Source organism: Dipodomys spectabilis, unplaced genomic scaffold, assembly GCF_019054845.1.
Source record: "Dipodomys spectabilis isolate Male_0828 unplaced genomic scaffold, ASM1905484v1 ptg000149l, whole genome shotgun sequence".
Lineage (NCBI taxonomy): Eukaryota > Metazoa > Chordata > Mammalia > Rodentia > Heteromyidae > Dipodomys > Dipodomys spectabilis.
Genome location: NW_024870826.1, coordinates 980135 through 1005650, shown reverse-complemented (window position 1 = coordinate 1005650; position 25516 = coordinate 980135). Strand labels below are relative to the sequence as shown.

The window sequence follows — 25516 nt, the reverse complement described above, 5'->3', positions numbered from 1 at the left end:
CCCACTGGCAACATAGGCCCTGATTTCGAATCCCCCTCCTAACACCAACCAATGGCAGGAGATACTAAGAAAATGGTTCCTATCCATTATAAGAACAATGGAATGTTATCAATGTCAAGGTTCAATGAGTTGATCATGAATGATGCTCCTATAAACTTAGACATCATTTCAGGAGGCTAATTGATTTTCTTTAATATTTATGAAGCATAAAAAGAATATTATTACTTACAGGAACCCAATAATTTCAGGACACTGATTGATTTCATTAATAGTATAAGGATGAAAACAATAACATTAATTGCTTGGACGCATGATTAATACCCAGGAATTGGTAGGAATGCAGTCTATATAACTGAATAATGTATAGACATCTCTAACACTCTATAAAAATACATATTTATTAGCGTACTGCCATCTGCATGCCAACCTGTTCTTATTTTGCTAACACCTGGGGCTTGATCTCAGGTGCAGGGAAGAGCCTGTCAGATCAATTTGCCCCAGGATGGTGTGCTGACACTCACCCATACATGAATTGGGCCTTGTAGGCTTGTAGGCCATGAGTTCATATGCCAGCACTCCGCAAAAATGAATTGTGGAGTAAGAAGTTGATGGTGACACATGTTTTCCTTTTCGGTGAAAGTCCTGGTGTCAGGTATGAAGTGGAATACATATGCAGACCTATATGTTATGTAATCAATGTAATCAATGTTTTATGTGCCATAATAGTCAAAAAATGGTCAATATATGAATAAAACACAAAATATAATAACTGCATTGAATGTAATATGGAGTCAACATATGTATATAAATACAAATAATATATGTAAATTGTACATGAATATTATGTTTTCTAGTGGTGGGGATCTATTTCAGGCCTAAGGAACAGACTTGAATTTCTTGACTTCAAGGAAGCCAGCTTCCCCTTCCCACACAGTGCAACAGAGTTACCAAGACCATAGGTTCCAATCCCAGTCCTGGCAGAAAAATGGCACCTTCATATTATGTAATAGTATAGTAATTCTTAGGTATTTCATTATGCCTCCATTTTATGAATGTGATTGTTTAAATGCTTCATAAAGTATTAACTAACATTGATCAGTGTCCTCTAACATAATTGTTTATAATTTTATCCTAGAATCATTCAATAACTGCTCTTTCAATCATGACATACATCATATTCCATTGATAATCATATGGACAGATATAAGTTTCTTAGGATCTCCTTCCATTTGGAGGTGGCAGGACCCGGATTCCAACTGTGGGCTACAGCTCCCACCACTTAAACCCGAGGATCGGGAACACACCAGTTTGTCCAAGAACATCAGTAAGACCAAGGATTAGGCAGGAACCAGTTGCTCTCAACAGTCTCCCTTTATACTTACAAGGCTGTGATGGGAGGATCATGGTTGAAGTCACCCTATGCAAGAAAGTCCAACTTCAAGGCCAACAAAGCCAGAATCCCTGTGGCTCCAGTGTGGAACGTCAGCTTTGAGCAAAAGCAGCTCACAGACTGTGCCCATATACTCAGTTCAAGGTCTGGGACTGGGAACAAAGAGACATACACAACAATCTGTGCAGCCATCCGGCTAAAGCAGGTCACCCTCTTGTCTCCATCTGAATTGGACATTGTTCCCTGGGATAAGGGGTAGAGGAGCTGCTACCTTCTTGACTCAGCCCATGCTGCTTGCATCACAGGATTCTGGCCACACCCCCATTCTTTCATGGTTCTTTCTGACCAATGAGATACAAAAATGGTGGCCACGCCCACATTATATGCTGCCTGGTAGCACCGGGATTCCTTCTGTTAGTTTACACCACTACCAGCAGTTGAGGAAGGCAGAGATGGCTGAGTGGTGAGGAAGAGGCTCAAGGCGACTGGAATATAGAAGGAAATTGAGATGCCTGCCCACGCCCCAGCCCCCTCCCTGCCTTCCCAAGGTTTGGAATTTCAAATATCAGGCAATGGCACCCTGCCAGGCTGTGTAAAGCCCCAAACTGGTCCCTGGCCTTGGTTCTCTGCTCTGCGGCCATGTGTCTGCAATGCCACTGCCATCACTGCTCGCCCCACCTGGAGCAACCTCAAGCAACTTCTCCCAGCAGCACATGTGAGTGGCTGCCCCAAAACCACCCCTCCCCGGGTCAGACACCACTTTGGGGGCACCATGACCCCCTATTTGTGTCCTCTCCCTGGCTCTGAGGAACCACCTTTCTGTCTTGGGCATTTGTGGAACAGAGCCTCAATATATGCTCTGGCTGGGCTGGATCAAGGTCCTGCTATCTGACAGATATGCTCCAACAGACCTGGTACTCTGTAGTTGGGATGGTAGACATGTAGCAACATGCACAGTTACCGATTTAGATGGATTATCCCAAACTTTTAGTACACAGCAGCCGATTCTTTCTTTTTTCTTTTCTTTTTTTTTTATTGTAAAATTACTGTACAGAGGGGTTAAAATTACATGGGCAAGATAATGAGTACTTTTCTTATTAAGCATTATAGCTTCCTCCTTTGTTTCCCCTTCCCATTCCATCCTCCCCCTGTTCCCCTACCGGACCCAGCCCCTCACCCTATCAAAGTTGTAAAGTTCATTTTCTACATATGACTCCTACATCTCTTTGTTGCAGTGGGTCCACCTGTAATCCCTATCTAAACAATTTGTTTTTTCCATTCCCCTCCATAAATTATAACAACATCAAATACAGTGAAAGCAGGGATTATACTGTAGGGGAGGGACATAAAAAGCCACAAGGAAATAATATTATAAATATATTAGAAACAATAGTATGAAAAATAAAATTTGAATACATGTCTTAGGGTTGTTTTCTCTAACATCAACTTATCTGACTTTTCTGTTTGACTCAGACATATAATAGGTATTGCAAATAAGGGAAACCATGAGACCTATGTTTCTTTGGGCTTGGCTTACTTCACTTAATATAATTTTTTCTAAGTGTTTCCATTTTCTGACAAATGGAGCAATGTCATTCTTTCTTATGGAGGCATAGAATTCCATTGTGTATATTGTGTATGGCTTGGTTCCATATCTTAGCTATGGTAAATAAGGCTGCAATAAACATAGTTGTGCTGGTAGCTTTAGTGTGGTCTTCTCTGTGAACATTTGGGTAAATGCCAAAAAGTGGGATTCCTGGGTCATAGGGAGCTCTATGTGGAGTCTTTTGAGGAACCTCCATACTGATTTCGAAAGTGGTTGAACATATTTACACTCCCACCAACAATTCAGTAAGGTTCCTTTCTGTCCACATCCCCTCCAGAAACTGTTGTTATCAGAGTTCTTGATGATAGCCATTCTAATTGGGGTGAGGTGGTGTATCTCAATGTTGTTTTGATTTGCATTTCTTTTATGGCTAGAGAGGTTGAGCATTTCTTCATGTGTCTATTGGCCATCCTTCTTTCCTCTTCAGAGAAGTTTCTCTTTAAGGCTTTAGCCCACTTATTAATTGGACAGTTGTTTCTTTGAAGATTTGTTGTTGGGGCATTTAATTTTTTGAGTTCCAGGTATATTTTAGATATGAGACCCTTGTCTGTTGTATGGCTAGTGAAGATTTTCTCCCAATCCGTGGGCTGTCTATTGATCTTGCTAGCTATGTCCTTTGCCATGCAGAAAGCTCTGCAATTTCATGCAATCCCATTTGTCCAAACTTTCTTTGATTTGTTGTGTTTCTGGGTCTCTATTAAGAAAATTTCAGCCTGTGCCAAAGAGAACTAGGGTGTATCCTATTCCATCCTGTAATGCTTTCAGCGTGTCTGGTTTGACTTCCAGGTCTTTGATCCATTTGGAGTTGATTCTGGTGCAGGGTGATATATAAGGATCTAGCTTTAGTTTTCTACAAGTAGATAACCAATTTTGCCACCACTATTTACTGAAGAAGCTGTCTTTCTTCCATTCAATTTTGTTAGCTCCCTTATCAAACATTAGATGGCTATTGGTCTGTAGGTTCATTTCTACATTTTCAATTCTATTCCATTGGTCCTGATGTCTGTTCTTGTGCCGGTACCAAGCTGTTTTGATAACTGTTGCTTTGTAGTAGAGTTTGAAATTTGGAATTGATATTCCTCCAGGACTGTTCTTTCTGTTGAGGATCATGTTTGCTATTCGGGGTCTTTTATTGTTCCCTATGAGTTTTTGGATTACCTCTTCTATTTCCTTGAAGAATGAGGTTGGAATATTGGTAGTGATCGAATTGAATTTGTAGATAGCCTTGGGAAGTATTGCCATTTTCACGATCTTGATCTTTCAATCCAGGAGCATGGGAGTTTTTACCACTTTCTAAGATCTCTTCTGATTTCCTTTTTCATGTTTTTAAAATTTTCATCATAGAGTTCCTTCACTTCTTTGGTTAAGTTAGTTCCTAGGTATTTTATTTTTTGTGGGGCTATTAAGAATGGAGATGCTTTCCTAATTTCAGCCACACTTTTCTCATTGTTGGTATACAGAAAAGCCATTGCTTTTTGAGGGTTAATTTTATGTCCTGCTACTTTGCCAAAGTTTTGAATCAGCTTGAGTAATTTGGGAGTGGAGTCTATGGGATTCTTTAATTACAAGATCATGACATCTGCAAAAAGGGAGAATTTTATTTTTCTTTCCCTATTTGAATTCCTTTTAGGTTTGCATCTTGTCTTCTTCCTGTAGCTAGGCATTCTAATACTAGATGGAAGAGAAGTGGAGAGAGTGGACATTCTTGTCTCATTCCTAAGTTAAGAGGAAATGGCTTTAGTTTTTCACCATTAAGTATAATGCTGTCTGTAGGTTTGTCATATACCACCATTATTGTATTGAGGAATGTTCCATGGAATGAATCCTGTTTGACTGTGGTGTAGGATTTTTTGGATGAATTGTTGAAGTCGATTGGCCAAAATTTTGTTGAGAAGTTTTACATCAATGTTCATCAAAGAAATGGGTCCATAGTTATCTTTCTGTGATTAGTCCTTGCCTGGTTTGGGGATGGGGGTAATTATGGCTTCATAGAATGAGGTCAGTAGTGAACTTTCTCTTTCAACTTCATTGAGGAGTTGGAGGAGTATTGGTATGAGCTGTGTTTTGAAGGCCTTATAGAATTCTGCTCTAAAGCCATCTGGTCCTGGGCTTTTCTTAGATGGGAGTTCTGTTATTACTGTTTCTAATTCAATGCTTGATATGGGCCTGTTAAGATGGTTTAACTCATCCTGGTTTAGATTCGGCATGTGAATATTTGCTAGGAAAAGGTCCATTTCTGCCAAGTTCTCAAACTTATTAGCATAAAGTTTTGAGAATTATTTCCTTATAATGTTCAGAATCTTGGTTGTTTCCGTGGTGATGTTTCCATTCTCATCTCTGAGTTTATTTATTTGGGTTTTTTTCTCTTCTTTTTCTGATAAGATTTGCTAAGAGTCTCAATTTTGTTAATTTTTTCGAAGTAAGAAATCTTTGTTTTTTTTATTCTTTCTATGGTTTTTTTTAATTCTAATTCATTTAATTCTGATTTAATTTTCATTATTTCTTACCGTCTACTGGATTGGGGATTATCTTGCTGCTCTTTTTCAAGGAGGCTCAGATGTCTCATTAAATGGTTCGTTTCAGATCTCTCACATATGTTGATGTAGGAAATCATAGCTATAAACTTGCCCTTTAGTACTTCCTTTGCTGTGTCCCAGAAGAGCTGGTAATTTTTGTGTTCATGAATTCCCATTCTAATCTCTTCCATGACCCACTCATGATTCAGCAGTGTGTTGTTCAGCCTCCATGTGTTACAAGATTTTCTCTGGTGGCTTTAGGTGTTGAGTTTAAATTTTATTCCCTTGTGATCTGAGAGAATGCAAGGTATAACTTCAGTGTTTCTGAATTTGGACAAGTTTGCTTTGTGTTCTAAAATGTGGTCTATTTTGGAAGATATTCCATGTGCTGCTGAGAAAAATGTGTATTCTGATGCTGCTGTGTGAATATTCGGTAGATGTCTATGCAATCTAGTAGATCTATGCAGTTGTTTAGATCTGCAGTTTCTCTTTTGAGTTTTTGCCGAATTGATCTATCTATTGGGGAAAGTGGTGTGTTAAATTCCCCAACAATTAATGTCTTTGGATCTCTGTGGGATTTGAGGGAAAGTAGTGTTTCATGGATCAATTTGGGTGCTCTGTTTTTTTTGCCGAATAGGTATTTTGAATTGTATTTTCCTCCTGAAGGAGAGATCCCTTAATTAGTATGTAGCGACCTTCTTTATCACTTCTCACAAATTTTAATTTGAAGTCTTTTTTATCTGATATTAGGGTTGCAACTCCCGCCTGTTTATGGGGGCCGTTTGCTTGGTAGATTTTGTTCCAGCATTTCATGTTTGTTTTTATGGGCAAGATGTGACTACTGATGGTAGCAGATATAAGGATCTTGCTTTTAATCCAACTAGATAGTCTACGCCGCGTAATTGGAGAGTTAAGTTCATTAATGTTGAGAGATAGGACTGAGAGGTATTTGGGGGTACCTGCCATTTTATCCACCTTCTTGGGGGCTGAGTCAACTGGATTCTAGCTATAGTTCTTGGATTCTCAGTTTGGGTGTGATTTCTTGGCCTTTATTGTGGTCTTGTTTGTTTTCAATGTGTAGGACATCTTTAAGGATGTTTTGTAGGGCTGGTTTGGTGGAGATATATTGTTTCAAATTTTCTTTGCTATGGACAGTTTTTATTGGACCTCCAGTTATGAAGGAGTGTTTACCTGGGTACAGTATTCTTGGTTAATAGTTGTTAGTCTTTAGCGCATGGCAAACACCATTCCAGGCTCTTCTTGCTTTAATCCACTCTGCTCAGAAAACTGGCATGATTATAATTGGTTTCTGTTTATAGGTGATTGTTCCTTTCTCCTTGAGATTTTTAAGGCTCCATTCCTTGGTCTGAATTGATCCTGTGCAGATTATGATGTGATAGTGGGATGTCCTGTTTTGGTCTGGTCTATTTGGGGTACCATAAGCTTCTTGTATCTATATAAGCCTATCTTTTTGCATGTTTGGTTAGTTCTCTGCTAGGATCCTGTTACACAAATTTCCTAGACCATTAACTTCTGTCTGTAGGTTTTCCTCTACACCCATTATCCTCAAATTAGGCCTTCTGATGGTGACTTCCACGTGTTGAATAGATCTATCATATTTCTTGGATGTCTTGGATGGTTGTATGTTCTTTCTCTGTAATATCTAGGCTGTCTTTAATCCCCAAAATTCGATCTTCTTCATGGTCTAACCTACTATCAAGACTTCTACTTTGATTTTAATTTCTTTTTCTTCTAGTTGGTCAGCTTTGATGGCTTCAAATTCTTTGTTGGAGCATTGTTTTAGATCTTGTGTGAACTTCTTTACTTCCTAAATTTGGTTTTCAGTATTTATTCTCATATCAACTAGTTGATTGGTTATTCCCATTCCTTCTGGTGGGTTCCATTCAGCATTCCCTGACTTCTTTCAGGGAGAAAGTGGTCTCCCTGACTTCTTTCAGTTCTCTGTTTATGGATTCCATGAATTCCTTTAGTGATCTTTCTGCATTCTCATCCCGCTCTCTCAATTCCTGTATCACTCTTGATTAGCTTCTTCACATTCACACAATTCCTGTAGTTCTCTTTGACTGATCTCGGCCTGCTCAAGACATTCCTTTATTTCTCTTTGAATGTTCTCAAGCTACTCACGCAATTACTGTATCAATCTTTGAGTAGCTTCCTCACGCTCATGATATTCTTGTATTAACCTTTGTTTTGCCTCCTCTCTCTCCCTATCACGCTCATTCAGAGTCCTTTGCATGTTTTCAATCTTTTCATTTACCATATTTACCAGTAGTGTTTGTAGAGTTTTTTGGCAACTCTCCTCTGGATTATTGATTATCTTTTCTGACCCCTGATTATCATGAGTGTGAGTTGAGATACACGGACCTGTCATTTTTCTTGTGTTTTTCCAGGTTGTTCTGCCCATTTGGGATGAAAGTAATGCCAGTTTTGTGCTAGCACACTATTTTAAGGCAAGCATCAACCAGTCTGTAGTTGCACAGTCAAAAATCTGCAGATACAATCTAGTTCAACAGATATACCAATTCAACATCAAACAACTATGTATTAATGGGCTACGAACCGCAAAGAAGAATTTGGCCAACAGAAATTATTAAGTTTAGGGAGAGATATGAGTAAAAACAGGCATATACTGATGTGGAAAGGCAGTGGGAGAGTTAACAACTAAATCCTAATCTCAAAGCGGGAAATAGTTTGGATAGAATGATAGTAGAGAGAGAGAAAATAAGAAGTAAGAGAAAGAAAAAAGACAAGAAAAATAGAAAAACAAAAATTAAAATTTAAGAGCAACACTTAAGAATCATGCAAAGATGAGGAAGTGGCGCTGTAGCTCAAGTGGTATTGTGCTTGCCTTGAGCTGAAGAGCTGAGTGACAGCACTCATGTCCAGAGTTCAAGCCCCAAAACCGACAAAAAATGTATGCAATAATGAAATCATAATATTCAGAGAAGAACGTGGATAGAATAAGAGAAGGGGAGGGATAGAAAGGAGATGTGAAAAACTTAAAATTAAAAATGCTTAAAATATTATATAGGTATAAAGAGGAAGTACTGTTATTAAGGAATTTAAATCTAAGAGGTTTTAAATTGAGTAATAAATTTCTGAATTAAGTGTGTACACAATGGAGCTAAGGTCTAACAATCGACTATTGGCATATCTAAGGATGAGCAGAACAGCAATTAATCATGCAAAGAAGAATGAAAAAGAAGAAAAAGTGAAAAGTGTGAGAATGAAAGAAAAAAAGGACAAATGGTCAGTAGAACTAAACAAAAAAAATTTTTAAAGAAAAAAGAGGAAAAAAAAAGTACACACACATATACTCCTAAAATAAAAACTATGAGAGGAAGAAAAAAAGTTAATAACAAAAAAAAATTAAAGTTAAAAGTTAAAAATTAAAAAAATTGTTAGAAAGATAATTTTTTATATTAGGTACACAAAAAAAAGAGTTATTTGATTTTTTTTTGGGGGGGATGGGAAGATCCTTTATCTCCCTTGTGTCCTTAACCTGTCTCTTGTTGAAGTCTCTGGTCTGCCTGTCGTGTTTGATTTTCATGTGGCTTGAATGGTTTCTTAAGTCAGTTTGAGTAGGCAGAAAAACCACAGCAGACGATTATGACCACAGGTGAAGCTCTGGGTAGTGTCGCAACCATCAAACCTCATTCTCCCTACAGGACAGTTGTGAGGAGAAAAGGGATTTATACAGAGGGATCTCTGGAGCATGGCTAGGCACAGAGGGAGCAAACTTCAGATAGGGTTCTCCGCAATTCTGTGAGCAAATGACAGGAAGATAGCCAGAAAGCGCTCAGGTGGGGCCTGTTATGAATTGTGCAACAGATGTGGGATTATGAAACAAAACATGACTCTCTTTCATCATTACCCTATCCCCATGAGGAAGAGGATCCTTCACTGTGTTTAGTTTTGCAACTGGCGAAACCAAGGCACAGAGGAGCCAGGTGACCTACTTATGACTTCAACTTCACAGGAAGCTCTGCTTGACTTCGCTCCCATGCTCCCTAGGGCAATGGGTGCTATTCAGTCCATTCCTTGTGGTAGGAAGTCCACTTCTTGTCAGTCGTGGGGATAGAACTCTAGGCATGGGTGCTGTTCCCAAGAGCCTCAGCAAAAGGCTAGTGATCTACCACTTGAGCCCACAGCACTACTTCTGATTTTCTGGTGGTTATTTGGAGATAAGAGTCTCACAGACATTCCTTCCTGGGCAGCTTATGAACCATCATCCTCATATCTCAGCTTCCTGTGTAATTAGGATTAGAATTCTGAGCCACTGGCACCAGACTTAATTGTAATTCTGACTTTTGATCTGTCTCTTTCACAAAAACTGTTTGAATGGGTGCTGGAGGAGGTGGCGAAGCATCCCCATGTGGCTGGAACCCAAGGTGGCCCTCTCGGGAGGTGGGCTGTGGGTCAGGAGCTGCCTCGCTCAGCTCGTTGATAAAGCTCCAAGAGATAAGCCCCTCTGTTCCTTGGCTAGTCCATGAAAGTTATTCATTGTCCATCCAGCCTTACTAGGCTTATTGTATTGTATTGTTTTCTACATCATTTTCTAGCACCTGGCCAAAATTATGATACATAGTTATGGAATGAAAATGTAATACAATATTAAGAAAGTTATTTAGGGCTCTAGGAATGTGGCTTCATGGTAAGGTGATTGCCTAGCATCCATGAAACCCTGGGTTCAATTACTTAGTAACACATTAAGAAAAACAACAACACTGGAAGTCGTGATGTGCCTCAAGTGGTAGAGAGCTAGCATTGAGCAAGAAAAAAAAGCTCAGGAAAATTCCCTACCCCTGAGTTTAAGCGCATCTACTGGCAAAAAGAACAACAACAAACAAAAACAAAAACAAAAACAAAAAATCTATTTATTTAGTAAATGCAAAATAAAGATACCATACTTGGAATATATAATTGCTCCTTCCATACTGACATCTGACAAGAGTCCCTAATTCATGTACGTAACTTATATGAGGAGACTGTGTTGAAAAAGTTTTGTTCATTAATTCACAGCAATTAAGGCCAGGAATGTGCTTAGATATCAGGTAAGGTGTAATTCTGGAAATTCAAGTATTCCAGGATTTGTGTTGTCACTGTTAATCACAAAGAGAAGGGTAGGCTAAGTGTGATTTTGAAATCTATTTGGTCAGTTATGGCACCAAAAAGGCAGAGGCTAATTAATAGATGTGAAAGATAATAAGGAATAACTCCAGATAGAGGGAATAAATTATAGTAATTAAGGTATACCAGAAACTGTTCTAGAGAACCATTTTTGGTTATTGTAGGACTAGTTGTCACCTAGGCTTTCCCTCATTGCCTTTAGCATTCTAAATCTCTTAGGCTAGCTCTTAATCTCTGTGTGATAAATGTATCTCCTTCTATGCTATTCTTTCATACCTTATCTCCTTTGCTTTCTAAAAATCTCATTCTTTCTATATTTCTCTATAAACATTTCCTGATACTAAATAAACCTATACAGATGGCAGAGGATGCTAATGTAAGGGTCTCATACCTCATCAGTCATTAATGTAACAAAATGGAAAAGGAGGACATATTTATTGCTACTTCAATTTTTCTGAAATGCTGCAATGTCATCATTTGGTTAAAATTTCCATTCTTTGTCTACACAGTGTCATTCAGTGCACATAAATGCAAATATGAGCCAGGTGCTGGTGGATTACACCTGTAATACTAGCTACTCAGGAGTTTGAGACCAGAGGATTGTGGTTCAAAGCCAGACTGGTCAGGAAATTCCATGAGCCCTAACCTTCAATTAACCACCAGAAACCCGGAGGTGGTGCTGTAGTTAAGCACCCAGGATCAGAGTTCAAGCCCCACAACCAAAAAAAAGTTGAAATATGACTTTAAGTTTCCTCAAAAGGAACGAAAAGATCAATAATCATCCCAAGCAAAAAATCAAAATTCGAAAATGATTCAGTGCACCTACTTTTACTGAGTTATGTTATGGATTCTTTGCTGGACATATTCTCTAAAAAGAAAGCGTTTAAGTAGGGATACCCGTGGAAACATTGCAACAATGAGATGTATAGTTTGTTATGTCGAAAAACGAACTTTATAACTTTGGTTGGGTGGAGGATCGGGTGGGGAGAAGGGGGGTATATGGGAAGGGATGGGAAAGGGAAACAAAGAGGAGCAAACAATGATTGATAAGAAATGTACTCGTTATCTTTCCCATGTAATTGTAACTCCTCTGTACGGTATGCTCACAATAAAAAAGAAAGAAAAAATTATCAAATATTAGCTTTACAATAAACTTCATGTAATATTTCTGGTTTGAAAAGAGAAGCCTATACAGTTGATGTCACTTGGCTTTCTTACTATCTTAGGTTAAAGCCAAACCAGGCAGGAGAGTCTGTCAACCTCTTATCTGTAATTACACAGCAAAAAAAACAGAAGTGGAGTTTTGGTTCAAGCAGTAGATTACTAGCTTTGGGGGTAGGTGAGCAGGAAAGAAAACTGTTCAGGGATAGGGTCCAGTCTCTGGGTTCAAGCCCCAGAACCAACACAAGCTAAACAAAAAAACAAACAAAATCTGATATTTCCTTGGGACCCTCCTTAAAGGAATACTGGTCTGAGAAGTGGCTCCTTTTGCTGATCATATGCACTGGATGCTTTGTTGGAATCCTATTGCTCTGGAGAACTCAGGACCAAAATAAGGAATTGATAACTGACTCCTGCAAAAAAAGAATCATCTCAGGGGTGAAATATCCATCCATAAAACACTTTAAAACATCCATGTCTTTGTTTCTTCTCAGTAGAAATTTTTTTGGGGGGGTCCAGTCGTGGGCCTGAACTCTGGGCCTGGACGCTTTACCTCAGCTCTTCAACTCAAGGCTAGCACTCTACAACTTGAGCCACAGCACCACTTCTGGCTTATTTTTGCTAATGTGGTGCTGAAGAATCGAACCCAGGGCCTCAGGCATGCAAGGCAAGTGCTCTACCACTGAGCCACCTTCCCAGCCCCTGCAGTAGAACATATTTAAAACAACATTATTTCCTTTTGTTCTATGCTGGCCATCTAATGGCACATTATATCTTTTTGTAATACTCTCAACTAGAAGTTTAGAGAAAAATTATATATGAGTAAAAGCACACTAGAAAAAGTCAGGGACAGAGTTTCCTTCAAACCTTCAGATTCTCTTCTTTTACAGTAAAAAGGAAAGCACAAGTTAACTTGAACTTTGTCAATCTGCTATGTTCCATTCCTCTCCTGGGATCAGTTTCCACATCCAGTAACAATTATTTCCAGGAACAATCTATGGTGCTGCTTGAGGTATAATGAATGTTTTCTGGCTTCACCGAAATAGCACAAGGACACCTTTGGACCTGAGGTAACACATGTTTCAGAGACAACTTAGTGAAGAGAAAATATGAAATTTATATTTCTTACAAACACCTTATCCATGAGGATATTGAGTTCAAACTTTGTAAATTCTCTGTAAATTAAGGCGAATTTTAAAGTGTAAGAAGTTTCTCAGACCATTTTTTTTGTGAGTGAATGTGCTGTGCATTATTTTCCAAGTGTACATCAATATGTTAACTCATGTTAACTATAGCAATAATAAGAGAAAGAGAAATTCTGTGTTTAAGTATAAGGGTTCAATACAATAAGGAAGACTCTACAAATAGGACCACGTTGAAACAATAAAGCCAAGTGCAATATGTACACTTATGAGAGTGCTATAGAAAAAGTATTACTCCTACGTGGAACATGAAGTATAAAGCCACTCCCTTTCTAAATCACGCTTGCTAATGACACAACTTTGTAGAAAGTAGAATGGAAGAATAATTCTGTTTCCAATGCAAGTCAGATATAAGAGCATGGACTTAATTGGAAAAAAAATTCCATCTTGAGAGAGCAGTTATTATACTAGCCATGAACTGGTGGATAAGATCACATTTTTTTCTTTCCTTTACTTATATATATATATATATATATATATATATATATATATATTTCTTTTTTTTTTTTTTTTTTTTGGTGGTGGTCCTGGCACTTGAACTCTGGGTCTGGGCACTGTCCCTCTGCTATTCCGCTCAATGCTAATGCTCTACCACTTGAGCCACAGTGTCGCTTCCAGTTTTCTTGCAGTAAATTGGAGAAAAGAGTCTCCAGGTTGGCTTTGAAACCAATCTTCAGATCTCGCCACCATCCAGCTTAGGATCACATTTCTAACAGTGTGCACTCAGCATATGTAATGTGCATGTTCATCTATCTTTATATGAATTCTTGAGTTAAAAATCTGGGCTACAGCTTAGACTTTATACTAACAAAAATGTTTGTAGTTTAAAAGTTGATTCTAGTGGATAAATGAAACCTAAGAATGTAAAGGAGCCTGGGAAGTTCAGTTTGCATCCAGCCATGGCAGAACAGTTTTTGAGACACTATCTATAATTAACCAGCCAAAACCTGGATTAGAAGAATGGTTCAGGTGATGGAATAACAGTCATGAGCAAGAATGATGAATCAGAGCTTAAGGCTTTTGCATACATACATATAAACATAGACATACACACAGAGGCACTTATATGTGCACACACATATACACAAATGAAGCAACTCTCAGAATATGTAGAAAAGTTAGAAATCAATAGAAAATACGTCCTGAGTAGGACTAGAATCAAGTGATAATTTTTAATGTTAGAAAGTCCTCAAGTGAACTTTCTTAAAAAAGGTTGAGAATATTCCATAGGTAGGACCAGAGATAGTAAAAGAGTCAAGTAATCAATATTAAAGGGATTGGATCCATGGAGGAATGAATCAGAGACCCCGCAGTTACATTTGAAAATGTTGATACCCTGTGTCAATTGTTAGACGATCTTTGAAAATAGTACATGAACAGTCTGAGAAGTCTAGTGGATAATATCACTGGAGAAGTTCAGAATTGCTAGTCTGTATCTAGATTAAATAAACCAAGAAGGGGCTGGGAAAGTGGCTCATTGGTAGAGTGCTTGCCTTGCATGAAGCCCTGGGTTCGATTCTTCAGCACCACATAAGCAAAAAGAAAAAAAGCCGGAAGTGGCTCTGTGGCTCAAGTGGTAGAGCGCTAGCCTTCAGCTGAAAAGCTGAGAGACAGCACCCAGGCCCAGAGTCCGGCCCCATTAATGGACCCAAAAATGAATAAATAAACAAATAAATAAATAAATAAATAAATAAACCAAGAAAGTATGGTGGGGCAATAGCATTCAGAATGACAGGGAATTAGAGACTGGAATTACTACTGATACCTTCCCTGGACCAGGTAGTATAATGTTGTCTTAATAAAACACACCAAACAAGAAAGGAATACACAGTTGGGAGTTTGGGTTAATTTCTTCATTATGTTTTGAGAAGCCAATTTTTCTATTGAAATGCAACTGGTATATAATCCTCGGTTTTGTTTTAAATGCTCTCTTCATTACAGAACTTTCCTAGATGCAAAATGGTTCGTGATTCCCATCCAAAATTTGAAATAGTAAGTAATCATCATTCAGTTAGATTCCAATGAAAGGATGAAGGATTACAAAAACTTAAGCATGGAGGAATAGCAAAGTTCAACTAATGTAGGTCTTTATAGAGCTTGCTAAATTAGAGTTTAGATTTCAAATAAATATTTTGGTTTTGTTTGTAATTTCATATTCTACAGGATACTACAAAATTCTCTTTAACTAGAGGGTTTAATTGACAAATTTACAAATGTTTCTTGCATTCTATTTGCCTAGCATATTGTTTCAAGAGAGCTATAATTAGAACTTAGTTAATAGATAACACCAACACTTCATGTATAAAATGATAATGTGAATAATGTAGACCGAGATGCCAACAAATTGATTATATTAATTTATAAATTTAGAAAAAGCAATTTTTGAGGCTTTAATATAACATGGTATGAAGAGAATAATTGTGTGACATCTTCTTTCTTCTACCTGTATGTAACACAGGAAGCCATTTCCTTAATTATGTGCCTCTGTATACAATGAGAAAAATGCTATGTTTAGGGTTTGTTTTTATTTTTGTTTTTGTTTTATTGCTTTGTCATAGGGCTTGAACTCTGGACCTGGACACCGTCTCTGAGCCTGTTAAGCTCAAGGCTTATGCCCTACCACTTCAAGCTCAGTACCACTTGTGTCTGGCTTTTGCTGGGAAGTTTATTGGAGATAAGATTCTAGGGAACCTTCCTGCCAGGGTGTGCTTTGAACTGTAATCTTCCGATCTTAGCATCCTGAATATCTATGATAGTTAAAAAAGTTATAAATATAAATAATATTTGCAAGAATACCAGTGGAGGAAAAATGATGCAACCCAGTTTATTGTGGTGTTCTTTCCAGAACATGGAGGGCATCACAATGGCAGAGGTGTAGTATTTTTTCTCAATAGAGATAAGTTATTAGTGATGTGAATTAAGGGAATTTTGAGGTGCACCCTACGAGTTGGAAACTGTTGTTCTAGGATGACTTTATGGCGTAAATTTTGGGATTGATGGTCATAGAAATAATAGCTTAATCTGATAAACTATTGCTTACTCTTGAAGAATTAATTATAACGGATGCTTTATAGTTTTATCCTATACCAGAATGTGGCTATTTTTCTGTTCGCATCGCATTCTGTAACACCCCATTGGAAAATGCATCCATTGCAGAATTACATAACATGCAAACAGGTACTATTTTGAATCTCTCATGTATGTAATATTCAGAATTTGAAAGTGAGTAGTTATTAGTCATAGGAATTTAAAAGTTATGGGTTTCCATAGAATTAAACAGTTTTCGATTTTAGTATGAGAATGTACTAATTTATTCTTTTTTGAAAATATTGGCAAGTATGTTGTGAAAAATTGTCTAGTTTAGTTGAATAACATTTAAGTTGATCGCCCTCTGAAAAAGAAGGGGTAATCAATTCAAATTAGACACCAAATAGGACTTTTTTTTAAAGTTACTACATACAGAATAATATTTACTATAGCAATACAGTGAAATTTTATTTCATGCAGCTGATTTTTTAAATTTAATTTTAAGGTGAAAGTGATGTGTAGTGGGTTAGCAATTGTAAGGCAGTGAATACATAACTTTTCAAACTTGTTATCCCCTTTCTCATTTTTCTCACAGTTTTCCTTCATCCCAAAACCCCTCACAAGTTGTAATGTACATTTACAACATATTGCCTTGTGAATATTGCTACTGCATTGGTTTGCCCTTTGTCCTTTGTCTCACCATTTTGTTGTTCCTCTTCCCTTCCCTAATTAAGGTAAATGTATGCACAATACACACGGTACCAAAATCAAACACAGTCGGAGATAAACCATAGGGGAAAAACCCAAGGAAAATAGAAACCACATAGTACCATAAAAACAATAACTGCAAATAAATATCTCTTTCCATATCTTGGAGTTCATTTTGCTCAGCATCAGCTTATATGTTCATATGTATGCATAACAAAGCCACTGGAAAATAATAGTTTCATGGATTCTATATCATAAAAAAAAACATGTTAACTGTTTTTGATGGTAAAGGTGAAATTAGGATTGGTAAATTCACGATTCTGATAAAGGAATTTCAAAGAGTTTAAAATTATGACAGGTAAATTTTAATTGTTCTTTTTAACTTAGCCTATTAAGAAAATTTAAAATTGCCTGGGAAAATAGGCTTTCATTCAAAGAAATTCATGGAGACTTAGCTGAGAGGGAGCAATGTGGGTAAGATGGCTCATTTTCACAGTAAACAAACTCACAAACCTTGCTGTAAATCCCGTAGGTTCCCATGAGAATTGTCCTTACCCAAGAAATATAATCTTATTGTGTGAAACAAGGTTGTAGTGGAATTTAAATTCAAAGTTTTTTTTTAAAAAATAAGACATCAAAATTTATGAATTGACCTTTAATTACTAAACAGTAATTCTCTTAAAAATAATTTGGGTCAAAATATTTAGGGAGAAAGTGCCCTTCACAATGAAAGAACGTATTGAATTTACACTTTTCTGTTTTAATACTTTCCACAATACCTTTGCACGAGAAGCATTGAAACACAAAAAAAATATCTGATTGGATACTTCAAACCAATGATTTCACATTACTAATTAGCTCAAAAATATAATATCCTTATTAACATGAGATAGTGAAGACTTATCTTATTACATAAGCCAAAAAGTTTGGGGATCAGAAAAGAATTGAGCAAACTGAAAAGGTAAGAAAACACGTTATTAGAAACCCTAGCTAAGCATATTGGTTTCAGCAGTGGAGGGGGTCAAAACTTTTTGTTATAGATTGTCTTAATGTTTTTGCTACCTAAAGTGATTTTACAGAGCTTATTTGGCTCAGTATAATGCAGAACAAATTGAATGAAGACATGAAAATAAATTCTACCTCCAAGTAAAGGAGTTTTCAAAGAGAAACCATGAAGATGTAGCATTGGTGGACGCCTTATAGTCCTTCCGTTTCACTAGACTTGAAGCCAAGAAGCTGTGATTAATTGGAAATCAGGCAAGAGCTAAGAATAGGACATATAAGAAGGACATAGAAGTATTGTCCTTTGTAACAGACAATGTCATCCAAGGAATCGGTCATTTAACTCTATTCTTCTCCATACATCTTGTTGAGCAAATACAAGACCAAGAGAAATCTATTGAAATAATTTTGCAAAGAATAACTTCACTGGTCCTGATATGGTATCTAAGGAGAGTCTTAAGAAAGAAGATAAAAGTGGAGTATTCTTAAGTTTCCTCTAAGCATTTTGTTAGCAAAATATATCTTTGAGGTTAGAAGTGATTGAACCAAAAAGTGGTGGAGTACTTTTTTTTGTGGGCACTTTAGACACAAGAAGATTTCAAGGTAAAAGAAAAAAGAAAAAAAATTATAGCTAAATATTTGTGATTATAGGTTCTTGGACTGGTTTTTTGGAGACAAAGTTTTGCATTAGCGTTTGTACTCATTAACATTGTTGTTGAGTTTCCGTGGCAACCAAATGAAAAGGGGAAGTTTAATGGACTCGCTTGGACAAGTAAACAGCATGATAGAAAATAATGGCAAATAATATTTAATGAATTATTTTGAACAATTCCTTTGTGAGAACAAAGAAGGAAAGATATAATTCAAATAACTTGATGTTATTAAAAGTATGAAAATGGAGGAGTGAAGAGATTGAGAGAAATCATAGAGGAATGTTTTCTCTCCAGTGGAGTAATAGGTTCTTGATTTTATTTCTTCCATTCTGTCTTCACAAGCTATCAACTGTGCCTCAAGACTGGAGTATCCAGTTAAGATAAAGAGCACTCACAGAAGAAAATATTTGCAGTAGATATAGGTGATTTATAACCTTAGACAATCTTTTTAAATCTGTTAAAAGTTTCCCCTACCCCAAACTGTCCTCTTTGAACAGCTTTGTTTGCTTTTCCAAAGACTGTCCTTCATTAGCTGCTTAAAATTTTGAGAGGTCATATTCATACTCTCTAGAGATTGATGTTTGGTTGAGATTTTTGTTTGTTGTGTTTTTTAACTGAATTTCAAAAGGTTGTGCAAGTGTGTTACAATTAAATACGTCCATCTAATTGTCTAAAGCTCCTGCATCAGAGTCACTCCTTCTATCAGTCTCAACCAACCCTTTCTCCAAGATTTAGTTCAGATTTTCCACTTCCTTTGTTACATATGTACATTGAGTATTCTAGCTGTACTTGCCCCTTGTTCCATTTTTCATTCATTCTATTTCTTTACTATTGTTCCTCTCTGTTTTCAATTTCCTGATAGTCATTCTGTTAAATTGTCTGTTAATAATTTGAAAAGTTTATATACATTCCATGAGTTTCTTTTTTTAATTTTTTTATTGTGAAAATACTGTACAGAGGGGTTACAATTACATGTGCAAGATAATGAGTACATTTCTTATCAAGCATTGTCGCCTCCTCCTTTGTTTCAATCCCACGTATACTTGAACTGATGTCAGCTTATATTTCCATAATTCATTCATCTGTAATAACAATTTGAAAGACTGGAGATGTGAAGCACTTAGACATGATTTTATTCTTGTTCATTTGGAAGATTAATCTTTAGTCAACAAGACAGTTTAAAAATGGCTTAGAATTTATTCCCAACTACCAGTTTTTATAAATGGCTTTGTACAATGGTGTGTGATTATTTTATTTTACATAGGATAATTTTTTCTACTACCTATAAGTTTTGGAAAAAGAAGAAAACTAAAATTTACTACTTAGAGGAATATGATAGATATAGAAGACAGATTTTATGTTTGTCAGATCTCTCATCAGGACCCATATTCAAGACTTGAAGACATATTTCTTACTATGTTAGACAGATAGGGAAAACAGAAAACAACACATGATAGAGCAACTATTAGTGACTTTTTAAAATGTACCTTCTTATGTTATGAAATTTACTTTATTACCTAATATTTGAGTTTGAAATATGGGAGGCTGATCTATATAACACATTTCTGGAAGGCACCTACTGAACAACACAAATCGTGGGGGGTACTATTTCTACACTTTAATGAATGGTTGAACTTGTTTGGTATTAGTGCTGGGTAAATAAATCAACTCTATTGTAACTTGCTCCCTACACTTGAAAATCTTGTAATGTCACTATCATCTACTTGTCAACTGTTATTTTGGCAAATGTGATTTTAAATAGTTTATTTGAAAATGAATATACTTTCAGGAGATTAAATGTAGGTTATCATTGGTTTGAGAATGGCAACATTTTTATACTACAGAACCTAGTTTTACTGAAGTACCAGTGTTTTGAATCACTAAAGACCTTCTTAGTTAATGATTTTCTAATTTATATTTGACCTCTAAATCAAGTTTTCCTAGCCTTGGTAGTCCAATTATGGATCTATCATTCCAGAAACTATTTTTTGGCTGCAATGAAATCTTTCATTAATCATTAGGAGAGGGGTATTAAAAATAATCTTGTTCATGTGTGATTTTGTTCACTCAGATGGGCTGGTCATCTGTGAATTGAAAGTTTGAATTACAGTACTTTCTCTCAGATTTTGTGATCTCATCTTTCATTGAAAGTTGTTTAGCATTTCACAATTGATTACTGCTTATTCTTGAAAGGAATTGGGGCACTGTAATGTTATAGGAAATGAGAAATCGAGATGAGTCTTCAATAATTTCCGCTGGCATGTTGCATGGGCCTATGTGAGAAGTCTTGCGCTTGTTATCTGATGGTGCAGATAACTGGGACCTGGTGTCCTAGGACCATGGGTCCTCCAGAAGAATAATAGCTTTTAGACATCATATCAGCAAAATTTGTGTATAATCAGTAAGAATGCTTCAGAAATATGGATTAAAACACTTTGGGACCAGCGAGTTAAAACAATAAACAGAGCATCAGAGTAAAATCCCTTATAGATTAGCAGAAAAAAATACTGTTATTTTACCATGTGAATTCAGAAGACTACGAACACTTAGAAGGTATCACAAGTTTATAGCAAAGACATTGCATTGATACTTTTTATATTCTAATATATATTCTAAACCTAATTATTTATATTCCAATCCATTTATGGGAATAAATGTCAATATATTTGTCAAATTATCAATTCTAGTAAGATTCACTGTGTGAAATTTAAAATCAGCACATATAAATATAAAGTATATAAGTATATATAATATAAAAATTGTTTTGCATTGTTGTGTTGTGGTTAGGGAATCAAAGGCAACTCTGTTTTAAAGTATTATTCCATTATCTCTAACTTAGCTTTTGGTAGAGTTAGACTTAAAGCTTTACCATTTGTAGATTTACAGCCTAGAGCCAAGGGGAAACACTGTGATTAAAGCATTACCAATTTAAGGCCTAATATCTAGGAGAAACATATGGACTACTCCAGGAGTTATGGAAATATTTGGTGATAGAAAGTCAGTAGTGTAAGTTCCTGCCTAGTTGGATGATAGACAGGCCAGGACAGTAGGTAATCATGCATATGAACAATTTTTTCACCTTCTTGGCTTTAGCTACTTTTCAAATGATAAGTATAATAAACAATTATATTTTGCTAAAATACCTTCCATTCTGAACAATTCGGTCTAAACGGTTCATCTCTCTATGATCCCTTGTAACTAAGATTAGTTTTGTTTCAGTAAGACAATCTATGCTGTCAGGGTAAGATATTGTGGTTGGTCTGTTCCTACATGGAAGAAGGGTAAAGGTTCAGGCAGACATTTGTCCCAGCAAGACTTCATTTGAGAAATTTTAAGCTGCAGAAATTTAGAAGTACCTCTTAAGCAAGGCTTACTATGAATCCATTAGCTCCACAAAGCTAACTCAGTTGATAAATAAGTCCTTGAAAAGCCATCACTTTTGGAATTAGCTGTAAAGGCTACAAAGTATGATCAAATTTAACATGAAAACGAAAAATAGTCATTGACAAAAAAATTGTAAATGTGAACAATCGACCAAACGATATCAGTTTTTTTTCCACTATATACAGAATTTTAGAGAAATAAGATCAATAGCATTTTTAGGAACAATAAGGGTTCCTTGTTACAAATAGGCATCCATGAATATATACCTGTATAAAGATTGCATCATTAAGTACTTAAATTTAGAGGATTCTACATGCTTCAGCAGCAGGTCTACACAAATTACAACAATACAGAGATTAACATGGCACTTGCACAAGGATGATAGGAAAATTTGTGAAGTATTCCTTATTTTTCATTCTTCTGATGCAAGAAATGAAAAACAGTTATTAAAAAGTTGATTACAAAAATACAGGTGTAACAATACATGTAATTCATAGAACTAAAGGTTAGTTTTACATCATTGTATTAAATCTTCACCTTCAAAAAGCCTTTACATTGCATAACCTTTACAAAACTTGAAATTAGATAACAATGTCATTTTATCCAAAAGAAATAAAGTAATATTAGGCCCAGGAAAAAAAGGAATCTTAAACTTCTTCTATGTGGAATGCAATCTGATAGGACACATTTATTAATGAACCTATACATTATATAACAATGTAGAATTCAAATTATTATATCTAGGAGCGAATGAAATAGATTATGGACATTATACAAACATAGATATACTTTTTTCAAAAAAGCACCAGGAACATCTTTAGTGTCTATACTATTCATTTCAACAGATAAGTTAAAATTATTTCTGATTTAAAAAAATCACAAACTCTGCTGAAATCATTATAGATGTATACAAACAACGAATACATTTTGACAACAAAGTCAGGCAATTCACTTGGAAGAATACCATGGAATCCATGAATTTTTAAAGTAAGATATTGCTGTTGCTTTGTATTGTGAAAAAAAATTTGTAAGGACACAAAGGATGGACTGGCATTTTTGAAAGTTAAGAAACTTATTCAAACCATTACGACTTAGGAGAACAATTTGTACAGCCTTCCACAACTTCAAAGAGGTAGTGATACATACTTATGCTTTTGGCAATATCAAATGCAGTTTCTTCCAAGTTGTTCTTCAGACCTGGTTTGATATAGTGGTTCAACAGAAGTACATACATGGTATCTTTGCTATTTCTATTCCTAGCAGTAATATGGAAGGGGGTCAAGAGGCCTTTAGTTTGGGGATTGGTATCTGCACCATGATGAAGTAAGAAAAAAGCCACTCTGGTTTTATTCCACATGTAAGCACTGTGCAGGGGTGTCCAGCCATTCAGAGCTACTGCATGAATATCTGCCTTGAGCTACCAACTCATGGACAATGTCTAAGTGACCACTCTAGGCTTCCTGATGAAGAGGGGTATACTCATCCTCATCACAAGTATTCAATTGGGTGGCCTATTTGGAAAGTAGTCTCCACACCATAGTAAGGCGATTAATTTCGGCATCCCAAAGAAGAAATTTGCTTGGATCCTACTCCATTTTTTTCTTGCAATTGATACCATTCCTCACTTTTTTCTTTTGTTCCTTGTCTTCGTCAGAGTTACCTAACAAGAGACTTTGAGTGCCAGTGGGAATGAGATGTCAATGTATTTCCCCAGTAGTTCACATTGGTTGAACTGGTCAGAAAAATCTGGTGAATTTTCTGCATATGATTTTTCACCATGATTTATTTTCGCTTTTTCCATTTTTGCTCTTCTAAATTATTCTAACTGTGGAGTAGGGAATTGATAGAGAGCAGAGGAAAGATTTTCCTCAGTATTCAAAGGTACAGACTGAAAATGAGGACCAGTGGTGTCTTCATGTGCAGCTTATTCTGGGAATGAGAAAATAGGAAACAATGCCTTCTATGTAAATGATTTTGGAAATACCACATTATAGTGTAAGATAATTCAATATTCAACATATGGGCTTTAAGAGCTTTCTAGTAGCTTTCTAATGTTGGTATTCAACATTAGAAAAAATGTATAATGCAGTAGTAAAATAGAAGTCCTTTGTATGACTACCTAAATTCTTGTTATTTTTAAAGACACTTGTTTTCATCTAAAAATAGGCCTTTCTATTGTCTTCAGGTGATTTTGATGATTGAAGATGCTTAATGAGAAGTCAAAATATATTAGTAGTCCTTTGCTATCAATTAAATTTCACTTTTTCTACTTGGAGATTATAATGATCAAAGCAATAGTTCAAAATCAGCAAGCAATAGTTCAGAATCATGCTTCAAGTAGAAGTGAATTACCAGTAAGTAATCCTGGATTCCATTTTCCACAAAGTTTTGTCACAGATACAATCTTCTACAATCTGCCTGCCTTCTCTAGCTGTTTCCTAGCCTGGACCTATTCCTTCATTGTACAGGAAAAGTGTGATTCAACTGATTTCAGTCAGATCTGTTAGTAGAATTATCAAGTATTTAGATTCTTTTTTTAAAAATTAGTTTTGGGGCCTGAACTCTGGGCCTGGACACTGTCCTTGAGCTCTTCAAATCAAGGCAAGTGCTCTACCATTTGAGCCACAGCACCACTTCTGGATTTTTCTGTTTATGTGGTGCTGTTTTGGGAAATGGCAGAGCAGAAAGTGAAATGATGCAACCAAAAATATAAAAGCAAAATAAATTAGAATAATTATGGAACAACCATATTGTCTATGAGAACCATGAAAGAGAGAGATGAAAAGAGATACAGATGTGCAATGACCTAGCTAGCCGCAAAATCCATGCTTCTAATCAATTTACAGAGCAAACAATTTTCTTTTTACTTTTTAAAAGAGATGGAAATAGAATTTATGTATTTACTTGAAATTAGTAAATACATTTTTAGTCGCCTACATAAAGAGACATAGCTTTGACCAAATTACAGACAAGAATCTTAATACTTGGGCTGGCAATGTGCCTCAGTGTTAGAGTGTTTGCCTTGCAGCTTACTACAGTGCAGAGACTACTTTCCGAAAAGTCCACTCATATGAATACTAGGGATGAGGATGAGTATACGCCCCTTCATCGGGAAGCCTAGAGTGGACACCTAGACATTGTCTATGAGTTGGTATCTCAAGGCAGATATTCATGCAATAACTGTGAATGGCTGGACACCCCTGCACAGTGTTTATATGTGGAACATATTGCAACAGCACACACACACACAAACACACACATCTACACACATATACACACACATCATCATATTTCTTAAGTATTTTTTGTGTGTAAACTTAAGAAGAAATTTACATTACTAACTTGAATTTCTGACAAGACAATATCATCACTGTACATTTTGCTTCTGTGCTCTCAGTTTTAAATTACTATCTAAGTATGTGCATTACATAAGTGTTGGAAAAATAGGAGTCACCCGGGTGGTTCAGGTCTTTAATCCTACCTAATCAGAAAGATGAAATCTGATGATTGTGCTTTGAAACCAGACCAAGAAAAAAAAAGTTCATTAGATTATGATTTGAAAGTAACCACAAAAGCTTGAAATGGAGCTTAGTATAAACAGTAAAATGCTAGCCTTGAGAAAACTAAAACAAAAAAAAAAAAAAAAACAAATTCTGGGACAGAGCCAGGTCCTGAGTTCAATCTCTAATATTAGCATTAAACTAATGAATGAATGA

At 36.2% G+C, this 25516-nt stretch overlaps 1 pseudogene; it reads left to right on the top strand.

Moving 5' to 3' along the window:
* The first annotated feature begins 22113 nt into the window (after positions 1-22113).
* On the top strand, positions 22114-22213 carry LOC122118412 (annotated as a pseudogene).
* The last annotated feature ends 3303 nt before the right edge of the window (positions 22214-25516 follow it).